Genomic DNA, 24727 nt, shown 5'->3' with positions numbered 1-24727 from the left:
GTGTAGACGTGCTCATAGGTTCCAACATCATTTAGCCTTTGAAAATTTTAACCACAATATCTAGGGAAATATTGATTAGGGCCTTCTAGCTTTTCTAAATTCTGGTACTCTTAAGATTTGATACAGTACATAAAGGCTGCCTTATAAAAATAAATGAGATTGTATTACTTCTGTATACTGCTCGCTAACTTTTTTATTTTTTCTGTCTTAATGGCAAAACAATTCATTCTTTTTCTTAGTCTGATTCATTTTCCAATAAGATACCAACGTCATCCTAGATCTAAATGCTCTGCAGTTTGTGCAGCCAAGCAGCAATTAGGTTACGCATCCATTTCCTCTCATTTCCCCCCTCTTTCCTTTCACTAAGAAGAGACATTTTTTTGCTTAATGAAAAGAACTTGTTCTCATAGTCCTGCTGTGTAGCTTTTCACTAGGTGATGTTGAACTACTTGAACAGAAGCCAGAGCTAGTGTATTGCAGCAATAAGCCATTATGAAATGGATGTTAGGAATGGTATGTACATGTCTACAAAATTCTCTGGGATTCAGCTAATGATGTTGGATTACCTTTGTCCTGTCAAAATGTTAGAAGGCAAAGGAATGTTTGTCTTGATAAACAAATGCCTAATACTAATATTTGTCCTAGTTTTAGCTGGAATTCTAGTGCTTTGAGAGACTAGAACTAAACAAAGGGAAGGCAGCTCAGGCTCAAATAAACCAAGCAATATTGGTTCTCTATGTCTTAAATATTGAGTCTGCTCTGGTATGGCTATGGTCTGAAGAAGTGGGTCTGTCCCATGAAAGCCCAGCTAATAAATTATTTTGTTAGTCTTTAAAGTGCTACTTTGTTGCTTTTTTGTTTTGATAAGCAATATTAGGAATAGTATGAGAATCAATATACAGAAGACTGCACCATCCTATCTTTTCCTACTGTCAGGCAGAAATTAATTCTGTGCAAAAATGTGTAGTGGGACTTAAGTGGTTTACAGGACCTCAGACATTTAAACATATTCTTGTATTGACTGCATTTTGATGAACTACCCAAGCTGAATTTGTTAGTATGTTCCCATTCTGCCAAGTGCTGAGCAGTTATATCTTTCACTGACACCAGTGGGTGTTGAGGCCTCCCAGCCAGTCACATGATCGCACCCTGAGTGATTTTACTATACCCTCTGGTATGGTTACTGGCCCTCTATTCCAGACCTGAGATCCAGATTAGGAAACAAACTTAGGTTCAGATCTAATTATTAGTAAGCATGATGGATCACTGACCAGAAATACGCCTTTCCTCCAGCTCCAAAACCATCCGTTGTCAGCCTGGTGTCATACAATGAGCTTACCAGCATTTGAAAATCAGGATTTTAGTTTACTAAGTATTGTACATCTCCTAGTAGCAACAGCATAAGCCTGGAGAGAGGCTAGGATCTTAATAACAAAGGAAGGCTGAGGATTCTCATGACTCCCTATGTAGACTCTATCCATAGGTAAGATCATGCTTGAAGAAAGGAGAACCTCAGACCAAGTAAATTTTGCCATTGAAATTCATAATTACAAGAATAAAAAATCCTGGTCCAGGCATTGAGTTGTGTCTTGCAGGGACACACACTTTCTGTATGGATCTCGTACTTCAGTGTTTTGTTACTTAGCAGCACAAGGGCATTGGGACATTGCGTGTTGTTGGAACCCTATGCTCCAGCTTTCAAACCGAACCCTTTTCTTTTTTTTCTTTTTTCTTATTTGCGTATAAACTCACAGAAGTGAAAAAATATTTCTCTTCGAGACTAAGGAAAGGTAGACCAAAAGATAAGCACATTCTGTAAAACTTCGTATTCTTCTTTGAGTGATTGCTTATGTGCATTCCAATTTGGGTGTGCACCGGGTGCATGCCCAGTTGCTGGAAGGATTTTGCCCTAGCTGGTAGCCCTAGAGTCGGTGCGGCGCCCCCTGGAGCAGCGCCTGTATGGCTGTCCATATATGCACTGCCCAATTGCTTCTGGCCACGCTGTTGGTTGCTGGAGCTCCCTCATTGTTGAGCATTTGCTGGTAGCCTTTATTGTTTTAATTAGCTGTAAATAGTTTAGATAGTTATCTTTCAAAGGTAAATAGCTCTTCTTAGCACCTAGTGAGCTGAGGTGGGTCTTTGACCTGCCTCCACACCAGGGGATGCCTGACTCCCCGGGGTTTAAAACCTGTTCAAAATGTGGCAAGAGTGCCCAAAAGTGACCCTAGCATAGGGCGTGCCTGAGTTGCCTCCATGAGGCACACCTCCGGGAGCACTGCTTTATTTGCAGGGCATTCAAGCCTAGGACTTTAAAAGATAGAGCTCAACGGATGAAGGTTCTACTAATGGAATCAGCCTTGTGCCCGGACATTCCCCCGGAGGGAACTCAGAGTGCCGCATTGTCGGTGCAGAGCGCTTGGGCACCGTCGGTGCCATTGGAAGCTTCCTGATGCCAAGAGCGGGACTCAGTGCCTAGCACCTCCCAGCTCTGTAAGAGCCAGTCCCTGGTGCCTCCCAAGAAGAGAAGATGGGACTGGGGTCGATCCCAAGAGAGAAGGAGGCAAAGGCAAGCTTTGGGGGAGTCTGCCAGATCGCACCATGACCGGGGTCATGAAGTGCAGGAGTCGACTCCAGTGTGAGGTGGGAGCCTGCGCTCTCCCAGACTGCCTTCGATGCTGGAGGCTCTTAGCACTGCTCAAGGCCTCCTGCAAATTACGATGCCACTGCAGACGCCGCACCAGGAGCCTTCATTGCCCCGGTTTCAGGCACCTGAACAGGCTCTAGGGGCCCCGGCACGGTTCGACACAGGTGAGACCCCCCAAGCAGTCGCCTCCCTCGGTGTTGTGCAGACAGCGCAGAGTGTGCAAGAACCAGTGGGTGCTATGGGACCCTTGGCACCACCACGGTCGTTGCCGTCAGAGTCGGACTTATTTTACTCCAGCTCAGCTTGGAGTGGGAGTACGAGGTCATCTTGATATAGTGCACATTGACACCGCTCCTGACGCCCCTGAGAGGGGGAGTGGCAAAGGCCCTACTCCAAATGTGCTCCACAATGGCCCTTCTGGACTCTGTGGGTGATCCATGAGGCACTGGGGCGGGATGTGGAACTCCCAACTTGGGAGCCCAGCATTCCTCAGGTGCTGAGATTGGCACTGACTGTTGCTTTGGGAGCCCTGCCGAGAGAGCAGGCAGAGTCGTCGGCACTGGCACTGGTGCAGTCAGTGTCGAGCCAAGCATGGGCACTAGCCCTGCAGGCAGTGGAGACTGTTGGTACAGTGGGCACTGGCACCAACAGAACTGGTGCCATCCTAGGTGCAGAGTGGCCCCGTCTTCATGGCACTGTACCAGAGACCACTAGAGGACCTTTCACTCCATGCACCAAGCATGACATTGCAAACCACGGTGCCGGGGACTCAAATGGAAGTGCTGGAACCCCCCCACACTGGTGGGCTTGGAGGTTGTGATGCCCTCATTCTCATCCTCCCCTAGATGAGGCGGTGGCTAGATCCTCTGCATCACCCGTACTGGATGACGAAGGAGCATACCAGCAGTTGTTGAAGGGGGTGGCCCAGAGTCTGGGGGTGCAGGCACAAGAGGTCAGGGATGAAATAGACCCTGTTACAAACATTTCTGTCAACGTCTGGATCCACCAGGGTGGCACTGCCCATTATAAAGACAATTGTCAACACAGCGAAGACAGTGTGGCAGACCCCGGCCTCAGCCTTGCCCACAGCAATGAGCACTGGTATTTTGTCTCAGCCCAGGGAAATGAACATCTGTTCACCCATTCTCCCCCTGGCTCCCAAGTTGTGGATGCTGTGAACAACAGGGAGGGGCAGGGGCCCTCCCCTAGAAACAAAGAGGCCAAACGCTTAGACCTGTATGATAGGAAAGTTTATTCTACAGGTGGCCTTCAGTCGAGAATTGCTAACCAGCAAGCCATGGTTAGCAGGTATGTGTACAATACAGCCGGCTCAATGGACCGTTTCGCTGAGCTGCTCCTGCCAGAGACCAAGGCAGAATTTATGGCCCTGGTGGAGCAGCAGACACTCATATCTAGAGCAGTGCTACAGGCTGCCCTAGATGCAGCCAATGTAGCCACCAGGGTCATGGCCTCGGTATAGCCATGAGAAGGGGAGCATGGGTTCAGGTCTTCGGACTCTCACAGGAGGTGCAGCAGTCCATATAGGACCTCCCCTTCGAGGGCCCCTCCCTATTTTCGGAAAAAAAAATGACAAGAGGCTACATAGCATGAAGGACTCATGGACAACCCTACACTCACTGGGTCTCTATACACCGGCGACCCAGAGAAGACATTTTACCCTGAGGCCCCAGTTCAGGCAGTTCCCACAACAACAATGGGATGGGAACAGAAGAAGGGGCTTGCCATAATAGGAGACATCAGGGCCACCAGACACAGGAGCAGAGCCACCAGAAACCGCCCCTAGGGTCTAAATACCAGTTTTGATGGGGCGGTCAGGAGCAACACACTGGCCACCCCCACAGTTCCAGCTCACTTTATTTTCATCCTGCCTATTCCCATTCTACCATGCATGATGCAGCATAACGTTGGACCAATGGGTCCTCTGCATGGTGGAAAAGGGATATGCTATCCAATTTTCTTCCTACCCCACTTCCCTGTCCCTCTTCAGGGACCCCTCTCAGGAGATGGTTCTCAGGCAGGAGGTAAGGGCCCTCCTACAAAAGGGGGCTATGGAGGAAGTTGCTCAGGAGTTCCGGGGGCAGGGATTTTATTCCCATTATTTCCTAATCCTGAAAGTGAAAGGAGGACTATGGTCAATCTTGGACCTGCGAAACCCACCTTCCCCTCTGTTGGAGTAGCCGGCAAGAAGGAACTGAGCAGGGGGTGGGTCAGGCGCTGCATGTATGGGAGGCCATACGGGTGCCACTCCAGGGGGTGCTGCACCGATCCTGGGCTACCAGCTAGGGCAAAAAGCTTCCGGCAAATGTGCTGGTGCACACCCACATTGGAATGGACATGAGCAACACATCTCAAAGAATACCAGTTACAGAACAGGTCACTGTTTTTTTATTTTGTACAAGTTTCTTTCCTCCAACAGGTGTTTAAATGATGAAGCCCATTTAATTCTCACTTTCAGGTTTTCCCTGTATGCTGACAATCAAAGGAAAATAAATTTCCCTGGATGAATACATTTATTATTAATAAGCTACAATACATTTTATTCAGTGACTTTTATCCCAGTGGATCCCAGAACACACTTAAAATTGTATAACATCTATGTATGCATGCTGCTGCTGTATCATATTCTCACAGTTGTTATAGACATATAGATACAGTAAACTCTTTCATATCCAGCAACTCTGAGTTGTTGGATATTCAAATATTCTGCATACTAGAGAGGTATAACTAACAATGCATAACACAAAAGAAAAACAAGATTAGGTATTAAGAAACAAACCAAAATGTATGCAGAGCACATTGTTTACCAACAACAGTAGTATTGTACACTGAAAACATATTGTATTTGCTGTATTTATTTATTTTTTATTTTCACTATACTTGTGGAAAATGTAACTAAAATTTAATTATGGTTAAAATGTTGGTTAACTGAGAGTTCCAGATGATAAAATGCTGGATATGAAAGAGTTTACTGTTTCTATATCTCTATAATAGTGAGAATATGATGCAGCAGCAGCCAAAAATCCAATGGGTTATACTGCAAAAAGGGAGTTAATAAGAGTTGAGCTGTAACAGAACTTGGAAGAAAGTAAGTGAGAGAGAGAGAGAGAGGTCTTGAATAGCCCAGAAGTACAGCCACCATGGAGGTAGAATGCAACATCTGTATAACAGCACATGGAAACTCTACTGTCCTGGGAAGCAAAGACTTCTATATCCAACTGCAACTCAGAGCGGCTTTAGGTGGCCTGATGTGATTATCCAAAATGAAATTTTACCAGGTAACCAAAGCTAAAATCCTTATATGTAAATTTAAATTGCACGCACACATACACAGGCCATCAGATCTTTGATAAACACAATATCAGAATGTCCATTATACATCTTTATGGAAGGATGTCTGTTGTAGTATCTCGGAGGTCCGTAGCATCTCTGTGGAAGACAGATTTTTAGTACTGAATTACCAATACCACTTCCTTCACCACTTGTGTTGTTCAAGAATGATGCAATTCCAAGTTCTAGAGCTCACACTGCTTAGCCTTTCAGATGCTAAGCTGCTTTATATATAAAACAGAGACCCTGTGGTTAAATCAATGAGTGGAGACAGGGCACACGTAGAAAGCTCCTCACAAAGGAAGCCAGCAGGTGAGGCAGCAGCATGATTGGGGCTTAAGAGCAGAAAATGCCATTAAGTGTACATCTTGGTTGGCAGAGAAGCTAATCCAATAATGGAAATGAAATGTTTGTGTTCTGAAGGCAAAAGCAATCATTACGTTGTCTTTTAGTTTCCTGGCTGAAGGCTTTATAGGAAAGTGGTAATGCTAACAGTATTGAGGATGAGGTTGGAACAGTAATAATATAAGAAACTGCATTTGTGATAGGAGAGGGGAGAGCCTGCAAAGTTTCACTGATGATTCATTCCCGTGTTGCACCCGCATATATCTAGTCTCCTTCTAGTCTTCTGTATGTTGCAGAGATTTTCTCTGTTGCTCCCTTTGTCATCTTCTCACACAAACAGCTCAGTCTTTTGCCTAGGAGGGTTGTGAAATCTCCATTTCTGGAGATATTTAAGAACAGGTTAGACAAATGTGTGTCAGGGATGGTCTAGACAGTACTTGGTCCTGCCATAAGGGCAGGGGCCTGGACTTGATGACCTCTCAAAGTCCCTTCCAGTCCTAGCATTCTATGATTTTCTCATGCTATCCCTGTGACTGCAACATGTTCCTTGATTACAGTAGAGGGACCACAGAAAAAATCTATCTATGGATAACTGCAGTGCACAGGAGTATGCTTTCAAAATAATGCAATGTTAGGCATCCAGGCAAAGGAAGTGGATGACAGAAAATGAAGGGGTAGTTGCAGGAGATGTGTAGGATGTAAGTAATGGTTAGTGTAATATCCTACTTTATGCCCTTAATGTGGTAACACAAAGTACTGAATGGGGATTGCAAAAATATTCTTAGGCTCACATAAATCTAGCATGATTAAGTCAGTGGCCTAATATAACAAACTTCATGATACACAGAAGACCATAACATCTTTTCTCCTTTCTACAACTGAAAAGGGGGAAATCAAACTTTCAAAGAGCAATGAACAAGGAAGAGTTGCTTTTGAACCATTTTTTGTAGAAAATTTTCCTTGAAGAATTTGTCCTAAAAGACTTGGAGGAGAGAAGGAAAGAAAAACAGCAGAGTCCACATCATGCAGTATGACTAATGGTGGCATGGAGGTGTGCGAAGAGGGATACATTTGCCTGCTGGTAGCTATGTGCTAAAAAACAGAATGTTTATTCTCTTCATTCAGAGTACAATATGCCCCTTTCATCTAGTGTAAATAGTAAAGGATTGTGTCACTATTTGAGCAGCGTAAGGGTAAAGTTCTAATTCAATGGGAACCTTGCATGTCTATCCAAAGACAGAATTTATCTTGCTGGCATTTAAAAACTAGTCCCCTTCATAGATAGTGACATTTACTTAGGTCCCTTGAAGACGAGTGGACTGCAGAAAAAGCCTCTGAAAATGACACTTTTGTGGAGTGGTGGGGCACACTGAGCAGAAGTCTGGGATGTAGCTAAATTGAAATAATATTTATCTGCCTCATTTAAAGAGCAAACCTGAGCAAACAGCAAGCCAGTTTATTCCTTGTCATGTTCATTAAGTCCAGCTTGTGATCCAGCCATATTTGTTTCTCCTTTTAAAAATTCTACTTTCTAGCACCTGATCTTGTTTTTACAAATGCTTGGGGAGGAATTTTTACAAGTCATGTGATTATAAGTAATCATCTGTGAATGCCAGACATGAACAGGATTTATACTAGACTTAGTGGTAGGTCTGTATGTTCGGGAGAAAAGAAGCTAGGAAACAGGCAGTGACTACAGCACTGTCAGGCCCAAGCGTTCAGCAATCATGACATTGGTTTACAACAGAGAGCTTTATTTTTAAATAAATGTTGTCTTTTTATTTGCCTTTTTCTTGTAACTCTGGAAGTTCACATTTGCAGCATTTTTTCACCACAGCCACCAGGACTAGAAACTTACCTTGTTATTTTTAAATAAAAGTTGAGTTTCTCACCTATACTATGAGTAAGGGAGGGGGTTTTGGTGGTTGTTGTCACTTCCTGAGTTGTTCATTTGTCCCTTTTATTAGGTTGGTCAATAATGTTCTTTCTTGTGGTTTGCATAAATATTAGTCTGACTGGACCAGAGCATTATGACTTTGCTACATGGGAGTGGACGACTCCATAGAATTGAAGATTGGAAGAGAAGAGACCTCTGGAGGTCATCTAGTCCACCCTTCTGCCAAAAGCATGATTGTCCCCACCTAAATCACCCCAGCCTTCGTCAAGCTGGGCCTTAAATATCTCTAAGGAAGGAGATTCCATCACCTCTGTATGTAATCCATTCAGTGCTTCACCACCCTCCTAATGACATAGGTTTTCCTAATATTCAACCTAAACTTCTCCAACTGCATCTTGAGACCATTGCTCCTTGTTCTGTCATTGCCACCACTGAGTATAGGTTGGCTCCTTCCTCTTTGGAACCCCGCTTCAGGTAGTTGAAGGCTGCTATCAAATCCCCTCTCATTATTTCCTTCTTCAGACTACCTAAGACTAGTTCCCTCAGCTTCTTCTCATAAATTGTGTGCTTCAGCATCCTAAATAATTTTCATAGCAGTTTTACAACTACTGAAAGCAGTCATTTTTAGTGGAGGTGAGTGAGAAAGCAGGAAGGCAATAGAAGGTGTATGACTGTGTTTGTTGCCAAGACACAGCCAACAAAAAGCTCATTCTGTAATATAAGTTTCTGAGGAGCCTTGAATGGGATCATCCACATTTTTACATAATTTGATTTAAAAAGAAAATGTATGAAATTTTTTCTTTGGGGTTTAGAGAAGAAGCTAATTGTAAGGAGGGCATAATGTAGCAGGAGTGATTGAATCAGAGAACCCTAGAACTAGAAGGGACCTCAAGAGTTCATCAGGTCCCGTGCCCTGACCTCACAGCAGGAACAAGCATTGTACAAAGTCTCTAGATCATTCCTGATAGGTATCTATCTAACCTGCTCTTAAATATCTCCAGTGATGAAGATTCCACAACCTCTTTAGGTAATTTATTCCCGTATTTAACCACCCTAACATTTAGGGAGTTTTTCCTAATGTCTAACCTAAATCTACCTTGCTGAAGTTTAAGTCCACTGTTTCTTGTCCTATCCTCAGAGACCAAGGAAAACAATTTTTCTCCTTCCTTCTTGTAGCTTTCTTGTAAGTAATTGAAAATCACTATCATGTCCCCTCTCTGTCTTCTCTTTTCTAAACTAAACTAATCAAAATCTTTCAGTCTTTCCTCATAGCTCATGTTCTTTGATCTTTTAATAATTTTTGTTGGTCTTCTCAGGCCCTTCTTCAATTTCTTCATATTTTGCTTGAGATGTGATGCCCAGAACTGGACAAATGACTATTCTTTCTAAATTCCCAGCAAAGGGAAGGCAAATATGGTATTGTGCTATCAGCAATAGTGATAGAGGGAAAGGGCAATGGTGTGAGACAAGTTTAATGATTGTATATGCAAATTTCTGATTTGAGGAAAGAGCCTCCCCACCCCTCTGTCAACCATGCTTATTTTATTCACATATTTAAGAGGGCATTGAATGACACAGTTGTTTATTAACGTAATGTTATTGTAAATTCCATTAGTTCAGTTATTATGAAAACAGCAAAGAGGGTCTTTTGTTATGGGGCATGACATGCAGTTTCACCTACCTCCCAATACTTTCATAGCTGTGTGTGTTCTATGATGTCTTCCACTTTTAGCACACTTTGGGCCTCCCTCCAGACTTTGTAGATTATAATATTACCTATATTGTTCTATGCACTGACATAAATTTGCTCCTCCTTCACCCCATCCGATTTCTTTGCTGAAATGATATCCCCAGCTGTGTGAGCCCAACAGAGGGGGGAGGCTGAGGAACAGAGCACATGACACAGGGAGAAGAGCCAATCCTTTTGGGCTCCATAGGCAATCTGTGGTTAATTGAAGGAGGATGACTAATCAGCTAGTGACACACAGAAGTCCCAACCCCACTCCATGTTGAAGATGACTCATATCACTGATCTCAGTGTGTTTGTTTCAAGAATAAAAATGGGATCTGGGCAGTTATAATCTAGATAATGTCTATTTAAATATATACACGACAGGTGAAACATATGTAATATGTTTTGCCCCATCCCCTACAATTTAATTATAACCTTTTCCTCTCTGCTTTGAGGGAGATTTCATATGCTTATGCTTTGCTTGTAATATAATGAACAGGGGATCTCAGCAAGGGCAGAGGACTGATCTCTCAGGGACCAGGTGAAAGAGATGTACAGGAGTGGAGAGGCAAAAAGGTCAACCTTCTCTTGGAGGGTCAGAACCTGCTTTCTTGATTTGGATTGAGTAGCAGTTTACACTGTAACTAGTTTCAGTGGGGCCTCCCAGTGGAAAAGAGGATAGAGCTAGGCCCATAGCGTGTGTGTTGGGGGTGGGGGTTAGATGTCTCTTCACTTTTGAAAGGGCAGGAGGGGAGCTGAATCTGGCCAGTCCTCTCCTCTTTCTTTCCCCTGCGTTATTGCACAAGTATGAAGGGCTGGGTGCTGGTAAGAGAGAAACCACAAGGGCCACACACAGCTGTACTCAGGAACAGCAAAAGAGCTTTGGGTTGAGTGCCTGGATCTTTTGCGTATATGTGTTCAAAGCCAATATATAATTACAGTTCCCTCAGACATGAATCTGCTGTAGGACGGTGAGCTCACTCAGACCACAGTGTACGCGTGACTAATAGTCATCATTGTAGGAAATTTCCACTTCTTTGGAATCAATCTTTTAGCAATAAGTAGCTCTGTAAGGAGAAACTGATTGTTGGATGCATTGGCTACATTCCAGCTTGGGTAGTTACATTCTGCCTTTCTTACCTGCATTGATGCTGACATTATAAACGCTATCTAAAATGTTAGTGTTGCAGTACATTATTGTGTATCTATTGCATGCAGCCTGCAGGTGCCTGACTTCAGCCTGTCAGAATGTTTTCTACAGTTATAGATGTCCAGTCATTTGGTAGAACACTTTGGAAAAAAGTTGTTGCATAAATGGAACTTCGTTATCTACTTTAATGATTTCACCTGGCATGGCATGAATAATACTGAAAATAGCAGAGTCATTCCTGCTTCTTAGTGTGCCCGGACCTATACTACTAAAAATGGTTAGCAGACAGATTGTTTAAGGAACTGGAGAACACTTCAAAATCAACCAGATCCTCCAGTAAATCTATTCACTCCATACACTTTGCCAAAATTATCTATGGAAGGCTAGTCTGTTATCAGTGATATTTATACTCAAACAAAGCCATTCTGTTTCACAATCAGCTTGTTCTTCTGTACTTGGTTTCTTCAATGAAATCATAAAACTGATGCCACGAAAGAGTGGTTTTGTGTTTGAGGCACAAGGCTGGGATTCAAAAAGTCTGGGTTCCTTTCTCGGTTATCCTACCTTGGGATGTCTTTCTAAAAGATGCACTCTGGTTCATCTACAAGTTATTGGGTATAATACAGTAATGACTGGCCTGTCTCTGCTGTGTGCTGTGCAGGTGGTCAGACCTAGGGCTAACCTTACCCATAAACAGAATACAGAGTTTTGTAGGGTACCCAAAAATTTAGGGCACCACTAGGTCTTAATGTATACTCACTTGTCTCTTCCTACCCTGTTCTGCAGCTCTGCTTCCTCCAGAGAGTATTTAGTTATTTTAAAAGTGAAAAAAACTGCCAAATCTATTAGCTGAACCTATGTAAAAGCCATTAAATTGGTAACAAAACCATTTAAGAAGCATTTGCCAGCCCCTGGTATGTACTGTCAGTTTCTGAATGTACTGTCAAAACAAAAAGCAGTCAAGTAGCACTTTAAAGACTAGAAAAATGGTTTATTAGGTGAGCTTTCATGGGACGGACCCACTTCTTCAGACACTGCTTTTTGTTTTGATAGTGTATAGACTAGCACAGCTTCCTCTCTGAATTTACTGTGTTAGTCAACACAACCGGAGTTTAAAATTTGCTTTAGAAATATTTCATTAGTTTGTTGCTGAAGATTATAAAATCACATCTCTAAAACTCATTCCCTCCATCTTCCCTAACCATTGTTGTATGATGGTACTGCATATGGCCCCATAAATCCTAAGGATGGCCCTGGGCAGACTACATGATAAAAATGGTCCCCCGGCCTTAAAATCTATCATTCTTAAAACGCCTGTTAGTGTAGCATCTATATTTGGTGATCTTGGAGCTGTCCAGCCTGGAAGAGATACTGCCCATATCTTCAACTCCTCCTGTTTTAGGAGAATCATAGGCTGTGTCTACACGTGCCCCAAACTTCGAAATGGCCACGCAAATGGCCATTTCGAAGTTTACTAATGAAGTGCTGAAATGCATATTCAGCGCTTCATTAGCATGCGGGCGGCCACAGCACTTCGAAATTGACGCGCCTCGCTGCCGCACGTCTCGTCCAGTCGGGGCTCCTTTTCGACAGGACGCCGCCTACTTCAAAGTCCCCTTATTCCCATCAGCTCATGGGAATAAGGGGACTTCGAAGTAGGCGGCGTCCTGTCAAAAAGGAGCCCTGTCTGGACGAGATGTGCGGCGGTGAGGCGCGTCAATTTCGAAGTGCGGCGGCCGCCCGCATGCTAACGAAGTGCTGAATGTGCATTTCAGTGCTTCATTAGTAAACTTCGAAATGGCCATTTGCATGGCCATTTTGAAGTTTGGGTCACAGTAAACATAGCCATAGAATCATAGGCTTGGAAGAGACCTCAGGAGGTCATCGAGTCCAACCACCTGCTGAAAATAGGACATAATCCCAGCTAAATCATCCCAGCCAGGCCTCTGTCAAGATGGGATTTAAAATCTTCTAGTGTAGGAGATTGTACCACTCTCCTTCTGAAAAGTCATACAGCTACTCAATTACTCTGCTCCACTGCTCAACCTCTCTGGATCCCCTCAGTTCCCTTTCTTTGTTTGTATGCTGTTGTGTAACTAAATTAGAAATGCTCTGGAGCAGATAACTGGCCTTCCTAATGGTTTTTAAAGTACTTTACACACTGGAGACATCTAGTTGTTTTGTATTCACTTTTGCAGGACTGGTTGTCCATAAAGGATGCAAATGTAACCTTAGGCAATTAGGGCTTTACAATATTTGTTTTTATATTAAAGAACATTCAGTATCTGATATTTTTATTAATCTGGTTATATTTATGTTTATATTTTAATGAACTTTTGACTGTTGTATTGCTGCCTTTGGGTAAGATGACAAGAATTCCTTGATAGACAGGGGCTTAGTAAGTTTCTGTGGCTCCTCCTTATGATGTCATAAGCACAGGACTATGACTTTGTCTTCACTAAAAGAGCCATGAAGAACTCTTTGGGCTTGGGTTCCAACACACATTCTGTACCATCACTAGTTGGCTGTCGGAGCGGGGAAAGCTTTCTTTGCCTATTTGGTAGAATGATGTCTCTTGTTTTTCAAGGCTATTCCTAGGTGAAAAATCCCAATGGTCGACAAAATGTTTGAGACTCACAAATGTATCTCTTCCGTTAGAAGCAAGCTATATTTTTTGCTGTTTAGGGATTAGATAAGTGTTTAACTTGTCTAATGAGTTTTGCTTTCAAATGTGAAATGTTTGGATTGAAGTGCAAACTTTCAAGCTCTGCTTCACAAGTTGTGTTGGCTGCTTACACGAGCCTTCGGTTCATAAGCTAAAAAAAGCATTCTTCCTTAGCATTTGCAGTTAATGATTCGTACGTGTTTGGAAAGGCACTCCAGTACTAAGAGAGTGCTCACATGTTGCGTCTTTTCAGAGTTTACTTGAAAAAGAGAACTTATTTTAGAAAGATGAAACATCCTTGTTTCTCTTTCCATGGAGTCACTATGAAAATATTTATAAGCACTCATGCATTTCAGAATTAAAGTACTATGTAGGGGTGGTTGTCTTTAATCTTGCTGAAGATGGGATATCTAGGCTACACAATGCTCTCTGACTACAGTGTATCCTCCCAAAACTCTATAAGGGCTTTTTCTTTGAAGTTAAATATTTGGTATATTGTTTGATTTACTTGAGTAAATGGAACAGGCCCCTCAGGGAAGCGCTTCAGACACACTTAGAATATACTAGGAGAAATATAATAGATTGACCCAGTTTAAGAATTGTTGTTTATTCCGTCAGACAGAAACATTTTACATCACAGAGAGATAGATACGACTACAGGAAAGGTACAGTAAACCATTTCTGTTTCTCTTTGGGACTGAAATAGTAAATAATTTCTCAGGACTGACCATATTTAATTAGTCCAATGTAACAATCAATACTGAACAAATCAGCTTTGTTATTCTGGATGTCTTAATGTTCACATATTTTTTAAGTAACGTCAGAGGCAAACAAAACCTTGAAATACAGCAAACAAAAAGACAAGTTCAAACAGTTATGTAAATAAAACATAACTGTGCCTGCAGCAGAGTGTAAAACTAAACTTACAGTTGATCTAAAACTAAAATGGGACAGATCCTAGGGAGCCTTCTAATTTACTAGAAAAGCTCATTCCTGCAATATGCAAAAGTGCAGTCACATGCATAGAATTCCTGCTGTTTGTGTGTATCTGTGCGTGCTGAAAAGTAGCTGTCAGGCATAATGTTGACAAATAACTGGAAGTTTTCTTCCTTCCCCAAGGGGGGAACAGCTGATTCCATGAGGTCTTTACCACCTTTTTTAATTAGAAAACCAATGGGAAAAATGATAATAAAATAAGTAAGTTTCTACTCTTATGGTCTAATGTAAAATGTGGCTGAATCATTACTGTATAAACCTCTCACTGTGATATAGCTAAGCGTTAATCAGACATTTTGTCAGCTAGATGATGTTTATCAGGAATGCAGGAATTTAACAGCTGCAAGCACAGATTCTGGAAACAGCAGGATTTTTTTTTCTTTTTTAACAGACTTTCTCTACTTCTACCTACTCCCTACTCTTTAAAAATTTTGGCTTGTATGTACATCTGAGAATTGTTTCAGGCACAAGGGGCTGGCAAAAGAGGGGGTTGTTGCTGGCAGAGGCACATCTACATAGCCTGTTTACTGCCGGCAGGGAGATCTTGAGTGGCTATGCTAATTAGCCATGCAATTATGCTAATGAGCAGCTATTTGCAAGTGTGAGACTATGAGGTTCAACAAGGAGAAGTGCAGAGTCCTGCACTTGATAGAAAAGTCCCAATCACTGTCACAGACTGGGGGCCAAGTGGCTAAGTAGCAGTGAAGCAGAAAAGGACCTGGGGATTACAATGGATGAGAGGCTGGATATGAGTCAACAGTGTGCCCTTGTAGCCAAGAAAGGTAATGGCATATTGGGGTGCATTAGGAGAAGCATTTCCAGCAGATCTAGAAAAGTTATAATTCCTCTGTAGTTGGCACTGGTGATGCCACATCTGAAGAATTGCATTCTGGGTCTCCCAGTTTAGAAAGGCTGGAGCACATGACTTATCAGGAGAGGCTGACAGATTTGGGTTTATTTAGTTTGCAGAAGAGAAGATTGAGGGACAATTTGGTAGCAGCCTTCAGCTTCCTGAAAGGGGGCTCTAAAGAGGATGAACAGAGACTGTTCTCAATGGTGACTGATGGCAGAACAAGGAGCAATGGTCTGAAGTTACAGAGGGAGAGGTGTAGGTTGGATATTAGGAAAAACTATTTCAACAGGAGGGTGGTGAAGCACTGGAATGTGTTACCAAGAGAGGTGGTGGAATCTCCATCCCTGGAAGTTCTTAAGTCCCAGCTTGACATAGTCCTGGCTGGGAAGATTTAGTTGGTGTTGATACTGCTTTAGGTAGGAGAATGGGCTAGATGAGTTCCTGAGATTCCTTCCAGCCCTAGAATTCTATGATTCATTTCCATGCAGTTGCTGACACTACAGGTCAGTGTAGACCTAGACCATGAGTTTATCTCATTCTTTTTTGAAACCTGTTGAAGTCCTGTTGAAGTCTGTGCTGTAGTTCCCATAGATTCACTTTTGCTGTACCCTTTCTATTCTGATTCTCCACTGCCTTATACCTTGCATAGCTGTTTACATGGGTAAGGTGCAACCAACTCTGAGGTTTCTACCCTCTGGTATGTTGCTAGTGCCATTTCACATCCATTGTGACGAGGTGCAGGTAACAGATCTTTTTTATTGGAATTACCAGGGGATTGGGAAATTCTAGATTTTACACAAGTGCCTAGCTGATCAATGGATATTTTTTAAAAAAAGCCCCACTATTTTAAAATGCTTCTGAGAAATTGTCTTGCTTAACTGACGTCATTAAGATGAGTAGGTTTCTCTGTAGTCATCTGAAAAGGCAAGATTTGAAAAAAAAATACTGCATCTTGCTTTTCAAACTACAGGTTGAACCTCTCTAGCCCAGCACCAATCCAGTCCCAAGGATGCCAGATGACAGAATTTGCTGGACCATGGGAGGTCAATATTGTCTAGTACATTACCACGCTGCCACTGCTTACTGGCCTCTTAGAAGACATTTAAGGGTATATTACAAATAAATAACAACCTAGAACACTGAGAGCCAGGAGTGGTGGCTGTAAACAAACTTAATGGGAGCATGTTGAATAGTAACAGAGAGTAAGCCATGCTAGTCTATACACTATCAAAACAAAAAGCAGTCAAGTAGCACTTTAAAGACTAGCAAAATAGTTTATTAGGTGAGCTTTTGTGGGACAGACCCACTTCTTCAGACCATAGCCAGACCAGAACAGACTCAATATTTAAGAACTGTGTGTGTTTTGGTCTGGCTATGGTCTGAAGAAGTGGGTCTGTCCCTCGAAAGTTCACCTAATAAACTATTTTGCTAGTCTTTAAAGTGCTACTTGACTGCTTTTTGTTTTTATGGGAGCATGGGGAAACTTGGTCACATCCTTAATAAATATTCATCTGGCTAACTAAAAACATGCTGGATAATGGATATTGCCAGAAGAGAGAGTTCCTGACAAGAGCGGTTCAACATGTAACTGTATTAGTATGCTATATTCTCCTTTCATAACTGCTTAAAGAGATTTGGGTAATCTCAGGTTCACTTCTCCCTTCTCCTTGTTTGTTAAAGTGGTTTGGAGTCCTCGTAAAATCATTTCCATTCTTCCCTCCTGCCCAGGGAAGTGCTACACTTTCTCCACTTCAGAGATGCTCTAAACATGCTATTGGTGCTCTGAGAATTCAAAAGAAATGCTGCTATTCCAGAGTGAGATTGTACATCTGGTACTATAAACAGTATTGCCAGCAATTGCATTCAATTTTATTTCAAGACTCACCATTTTGATATTTTCTTAATGCCCTGGTGGCTGGAGACAAGTAATTAAGTAAAAATATAAGCTGTGCACTTTTCAAAGAAAGAAATTATATATGGAAACAACTGTGAAGGTGCCAAGTTGGAGAAGGATATGAATGGGACATTGAATGTAAACAGCTTGTGAAGAGGAGTAGGAGAGAGGGAGAAAGGAGTATGGATGGGGGACGCAGAACTAGGGAACCATGCAGTGATTTTGAAAGTGGGATGAAGAAGTTTGTACTTGCTGTGGGAAGTCAGAGGTAACATGCTGAGGAATATGAAGGAGGGTGTGAAGTAGTCAGTGGTGGAAGAAGCAGATGGTTTTTGCATTAGGTATTGATGATGAAGGCAAGAGAGACTTGAAATGGGGGAGTGGCAGCAGTTGATCTGAAAGAGCTACCCAGGCCTCTGGACATAAGGGTAAACATTGGTGAGAACACAGAGAAAGTAACAAGGTGGCTAGTACCGGATGAGGAGGAAAGGGAAAGGCAGGCGCTGAACTGGCAAAAGGGATGATGATGCTGTGAACACCGATGGGAAAGGGAGAGAGGACAAAATCTGTCTGGAAAGTTACAAAGATGAGTCTTAGCCTCACAGACTTTGAAAAGAGAGTGGAATAGCCAGGTGCATCTACCAGAGAGGCTGTCTGCAGTTAAGGCTGTAGGGAGGAGAGGTCAGAGCCAGAAGACAAATTTTGTCAATTATCATACTGGAAGAGATGGCAGTTAAAGTTGTGTTGGCAAAGGTGTGAGTGTCTGCCATAGGAAAATGGGTAAAGAAATAAGAGGAGGGGACCAAGTATAGGATCCTGAGGAGCAGTGGGAAAGGACTAGTGGGAGCCTATGGTAAAAAAGCCAAGGGACGGGAGTCAGATCTAGAGGCAAATGGTAGAAAAGGATTACTTATTTGTGTCTCTCTTAAAAAAGAACTAAAGTTCTTTGGCTCTGTTGTTGTTTGTGTTTTTTGTTCTTTGTTACCGTTTATATACACCAAAGAGAGAAATATTGATGCTAGTATACAACATTTGCTTATTTGAATAATATTTAAATGATGTAAGTAATTTGTACTCTTTGCACTTCATGCTGTTAGCTGCTTTTGTGCAGGGAATGCCTACTAACTTCAGTGGGAGCACTGTCTGAAAAGTTGCTATGAATTTGATTTCTGAAGTCATAGTAGAGTGCAATGTAGGCTGTCTTGTGTCACGTGTAGGGCATGATACTGCTCTTGCTGTAGGAGAATCTCCTGGTGGGCAAAATCACACCCTTGATGTTATAATTCTCTTGCTCAATAGAATTTTGCAATAAAATTGGTTCAAAATTGTAAGCCCTAAATTCAGGAACATTGCTACAACACTTTGAGCGCTTGCCTATAAATCTAGGAGAGCAGACCTGGTACATGCAAAAATAATAGGATGGATGTGTTGGTTTTTGCCTTTGTGCTTGTTACAATAGCTATTTCATGCCTTGTCCTAGTTACTATGAGTAGCAGATTAAAAAGATATTAATGACCCAATATGTGAATATCTTGATAGTAATGGAATGAATCCCTGTTTAAACTATTCACTGGTTCACTGAACAATACAAAATCTGTATCTTGCTTTTAAAGCATGTCTGAATAAGTTGATTTTGTTCATTGAATTGTAGGCCAGGAAACAAATAGTTGTAGCTATTGCTTCATTTCCATATCCACAGAAAAAGAGCACATCAAAATAGAGCAGAGCTTTAGTTTATATAGAATAAGATTGTTATTAGGACTTCTCAGCTTCACCTATTTGGGGAGTATTGTGGGCAGAGAAGGAGAAACAGGCAAGGATATTGGTGCCAGAATAGGGAAAGCAACAACTGCATTCAAGACTCTTCATCCCATATGGCCTTCACAAATAATATCTCTGAAGGTGATACTGTAGATCTTCAACACAAATGTGAAGAGTGTGCTTGTGTATGGCTGCGAAACCTGGTGTACTAAAAGGTCTTTAAATTACAAGCTACAGACATTCATAAACAAATGCCTGAGGTACATTCTTCACATCAAATGGCAAGACTTGGTCACAAATGAAGAGCTTTGGAACAGAGCAGGACAAGAACCATGTGACGTTCAAATCAACAGAAGAAGGTAGGAAAGGCTGGGCCCCACTCTCAGAAGACCATCATCCAGCATAACCTGTGAAGCTCTCAAATGGAACCCAGAAGGAGAAGGCAGAAGAGGAAGACCTTGGACAGTGTGGAGAAGATCTACTGAGATTGAAGGACATCTGGGGTGCTCCTGGGGTCAGCTAGAAGTTTTGTCCTGAGACAGAGTGAAGTGGAGGAGTAAAAGGGTAAAAGCCAGTCACTGCTCAGCTTCTTAATTCAGATATTAATTTTGTTGATGTTGTAACAAAAACAAGGAAGAATATTTGTAAGATGCAGATACAATTTCATCAGGTTCAGCAGGCTATATAAGGTGTGAACAGAACCTGTGTGCTTGTAGGGGGAATTGTGCTTTTATAGGTGCCATCATTGGGATCAGTGATGAAATGGAGGTTCTGATCACTAGTGATCATTTAAAAATCACCTGTCACCACTTCATAGGGCTAGTGGTGTCACCTTCAGTGTTCCAAATTGGGGAGTTATAATCTACTTACCTAATCTACACCCTTCCTCTCCATCTACTTTTTAGTTTCAGTTGGGTTCAGTATTTTTCTTACCTTCCTCTTTTGAACTTTGCATAGTGTGTTGTGCTCTAAGACCCCAGTTTAAGCGCATTCTTAAGGCTCATTGAAATCAAAGGGACTTAAATATATGTTCAGGTATTGTGCTGAATCAGGGCCTTAACCATATGCTGTGTTACATCCCAGTGCCTTACATTTCCACAGTGAATGGAATGATTCCTGTGTACTCCATATGTAATTTGTAAACTGCTGTGGGACTAAATATGCCATAGTATGTTAATTGATTATGATTAAATCTGCATCTCTGTGTGTTGGTACAAAACTGTGCCTAGCTTTCATAATTACACTCAAAATATTTTTGCTGGGAAGGTTCTATAAGACCTACCTTCTCTCCTCTCCTTCCCCCCCAACAAATCCCTGAGTCTACCAGTCTTAAAGATCTCACCACAGGAGAAATGTGTGTAGGAGATAGGGCTGTGTCGAATTCTGTCAGAGCCCAGCAACGCTTCAAGTGCCAGGCAGCCTGGGTCGTTGAAGAAGCATTAAAGGTGTTCCTTGTTCCCTTTTCAGTTGACCCATGCAGCTTAAAACTCAGGACCTGAACTAAAAGTCTACTTTGTGTCCTCTGAATAAGACTCTTTTAATAACAGAAATCCCTGTGAAAATCTTTCAGATTTCATATGCCCAGCTTTTCATACTAAGTATAACAAACATTCTGTTGCAGCTAAATATTGCTTTTTTCCTGCTCATCAGATAATCCATGACAGTAACATTCTATAATTTAGGATCATATATATTTTTTCTAATCAGTTTAGGCTGGATAAATGGGTTATTTTTCTTTGACTCATAATGGAAAAAGTTGCTATATGTTCAGTGGCATCTTGCTGAAGTTAAAATGAGTGAGTACAGGGTGGTGAATCACCAAGTTCTCCACCAAAAGACCATTTGTGATTACATGAAAGGTGTGTGCTGATGAGTTACCAGCTACTCTACCCAAAGACTGTGTTGTGGTGTTTAGCTGTTGTGGAATAATGTGAACTGAGTGTTGATGCCAGAGATTTAGCTGGTGTAAATTGATTGAAGTCAATAATTTACAGCAGCTGTGAGTTAAGTCTAATGTTTGTAACTTGGGTTAAATGGCTTTTATAGTGTAATCTTCTTGTAACTTCAGTTTGCTCTGCAGTTCCTACCACTGTTGCATAGTGTTCCAGTGCTGCTGTTAAATAATGGGCACATTCCACTTCTGGATCACTGCATTTCAGGGGTGGATGAAATGATGAGAAAGTTGAAAGTCTGTAAATAAATTTAGGAACCATTGGCATGAAAATGCCATAGAAATGCAAGACGCTGCTTTGTTTGCTTCAAGAACAACAAGAAGTCTTGTGTTGTTGTCGAAGCTACAGACTAACACGGCTACCTCTCTGATGTTTTGTTTGCTGTACCTTTTAGGCAAAGCCAACTTCTCACTTTCACTCAGCCTAAGAAAAATTGCTGTAGGAATATGAAAGACTGGCATTTTAACATTGTCTTCTCTTAAATGTGATGACTCTGGTGTATTTACTGGAACTATAAAATAATATGTTTAGAGACCATATCAGTTCTAGATTGCAGAAATCACCCTCACAACTGATACTAATAAATTCCATTGTTGGTAATCTCAGCACATAATCTGGAGCTCGAATGGACATGAAACCTCTGTCCATGTTGAGAAGATGGGCTCTTCAGGTCGAGGGGGTGTTCTGTTTGTATACCATGAACATAACTAAGACACAACATTGAAGCAACAGTACATTATGTTTTAATATAACACTGCTTTCTTTCTTAGGCTTAGAATGATAACCCCAAACCAGAGGCAGATAAATTAAGCGGATGGTTCAAAACAAGGCAGAATGAGGCACATCTCAACCCACCATTTTCTTGGCTGGATGTTCCCAACCTTTTCACTAGTGTGGACCCCCAGTTACTCTGCCAAGCCATTTGTGGACTCCCAGTGGCTCCCCCCAAAACATTCATGGATCCCCATCAAAGCCAATTCTAGTTGTTGTATACATTGATTAAATGAAAAAGGAAACCACAATATAGATTTTCAGATGGTAATTAATATAATTATTGGAAGATATTTAATAATTTATTTTAACTTTGTAATTTATTTAAAACTTACTTTCTATGTTCATTTTTGTTTATCCTTTTTTTTTCATGGACTCCCACCAATATCCTTGCAGACCCTAGGTTGGGAAACACCATGCTAGATGGATTAGGGCTTCTCAAAAGAGGTTTGTAGGCTGTAGTCAGGACCAGGAAAACCCCAATGGAACTTAAAATGAGCACAATCTTAACAGTTTTGAGTATAGCACAAGGTAAGGTGCATTGATAGCTAAGTGTATGGGGAAGGTTGTAATGTTGCTGGCTTTGTCAAACCTGTTCTTTGGATAGAGAAGAAATGTCAGCAACTTGTCAGACTGGCACATTTTACCACTAATTTTAATTAAAACCTAACAAAATAAAAATGGATTTTTTATAAATTACAACCATTGTGATGATACAAGCTATAAACTGCCATTTAAATTTAGTAGCTAAAGTAGCTGGTATAAGCAGTGTTTCAAAGCAATTCACTTAATTACCTGTCAGCACAGATTGTACAGCAAGAGTTAGATAGAAAAATAAAAAAGCTGTGCTGTGCAAATAATCAAGCATCTTTCCAATCATTTCAGAAAACTGATATTTAATGCTCTCCTTAAGCCTATACATTTACCTTCCATTCTATGAAAACTTTGCTGAGCACTTATTTAAGTGCTGTAGAGGAATTAAGGGAGAGACTGACTAACTGGAGGCCAGATGTGACGTGTATGAAGTAAATGGGCCAAATTTAGGCGAGGAGGTATGATGTAGATTTGTTTTGACTCCATTCATCAAGGCATACGTTGCACCATTTTAGACTGTCTTACCAAGAATTTTAGGCTGTCTTACCAAGTATGCGATGGTCTACTTTAGCTTTTGCCTTTAAATGTTGCCAAGTGTTGCAATTTCTTTTATCACAAGTATCACAGCAAGTTGCATAACTTTCACTACTTTTCTTAAAGCTACCACTCTAGGAGGTCAGTTAAAAGTAAGAAACTTAACTTTCTAAGCAGTTACTAGCTCTCATAGTTGTGAAGAAAAACGTGAAAACAAAATGCAAAAGCTCAAATCCTGGACATCTAGACTCAAGATTTATTATCGTGAAGTCTTACTGTATTTTAAGCCAATTTTTCATATTAATTTTGGTCCTGGCTAACTATTTTGAATATTTGGGGCAGGCAACAATACTATTTCCTGGTAGTTGTTTTCTTTGCAGTGCATTTTAAACATCTCTCATCTGGCACCCTCAGGACGTGACCGGTGCCCAATGAGAAAATTTGCTGGACCATGGGAGGTCAATATTGTCTAGCAGCATTACCAAAATTTTCACTGCTTACTGGACTCTTAGAAGACATTTAGGGGTAAATTAGGGCTAAATAACAGCCCAGAACACTGAGAGCCAGGACTGATGTCTGTAAACAAACTTTGTGGGGCCACGAGAAACTTGGCCACGTCCGTGGTAAATGATTGTCCAGCTGACTAAAATCATACCAGATTAAAGGTGTTGCTGGATAAGAGACTTCCAGATTAGAGTGTTCCAGATTAGTACTCTACTCTGCCCTGGAATTGTTATAGAAATCACTGAAAAGCAATGCTGTGTGTAAATCTGAGAGTCAAATACACTAGAACTCAAGTGCTGAGATGAAGAGTCTGGCCCTCCCCACTCCAGCTAGCTACCTGTGGAGCAAAGGAATCCTTTTTGATACAATAACAGTGAATTGTTGAGTTTTTCCTCGGGGTGTGTGTTTGTATGTGTGTGTGGAAATAGTCTTGGGCATTTGAAACTTTAAGTATGTCCATTAACCAATGTTCAAGTCTAATGGTTCTCCTCTGGGAATCTGTCTGCCATCCATATCCACAGAGAAGATTTCAGGAGGAAAAGTTATATTACAATGAGTTAGAAATGTATCCCTCATAATGGGAAAATCAAATTGTTCTAGCAAAACAAAGGGCTTTCCAAATTTGAATATTAAATATGTTTATATTTAGCCTGAGTGGTACACAGCAAAGCAGTTTTTCATTCCAAACTCAATTTCAGCACAGTAACTCCCCTGATCTGGAAAGCTCTTTAGCCTCTATGTGCTGTTTCTAGGCCCAAAATGACACTGTAACTGGAAGGGCAACCAGCTCCAGGTCATGCAGTATGGCACCTTACGTTGCTCCCAAGGACTAGAGTCCTGGAGCGGTGAGAGAATTCCCATGATACAGGCTCAGTAGGAACAAATAAAGGGGGGGAGGGAAGGATATAGAGCTTGTGATGTTGTCCCCCACAATCCCATTTTTAAAGTAGGTGGTGATAAGTGGTTGCTGTTACGTACAAAGAATTCTGACAATTAGACTCATCCTGGAGGACTGTGGTGGTAGATTACTGTAGCCTTTCAGCTGCTGCTGTTTTGAAATGAGAGCTGTTGTGTGTGTTTCTGTACA

General features: G+C 41.6%; 1 protein-coding gene across 2 annotated transcripts in view; it reads left to right on the top strand.

Annotated features, from left to right (window-relative positions):
• KCNMA1 (potassium calcium-activated channel subfamily M alpha 1) overlaps nt 1-24727 on the top strand; it is an 863058-nt gene that overhangs the window by 26434 nt on the left and 811897 nt on the right. The window lies entirely within an intron of this gene.

Source organism: Carettochelys insculpta, chromosome 7, assembly GCF_033958435.1.
Source record: "Carettochelys insculpta isolate YL-2023 chromosome 7, ASM3395843v1, whole genome shotgun sequence".
Taxonomy (NCBI): Eukaryota; Metazoa; Chordata; order Testudines; family Carettochelyidae; genus Carettochelys; species Carettochelys insculpta.
The sequence above is the reverse complement of the archived record's forward strand: the minus strand, read 5'-3'. Positions and strand labels throughout refer to the sequence as shown.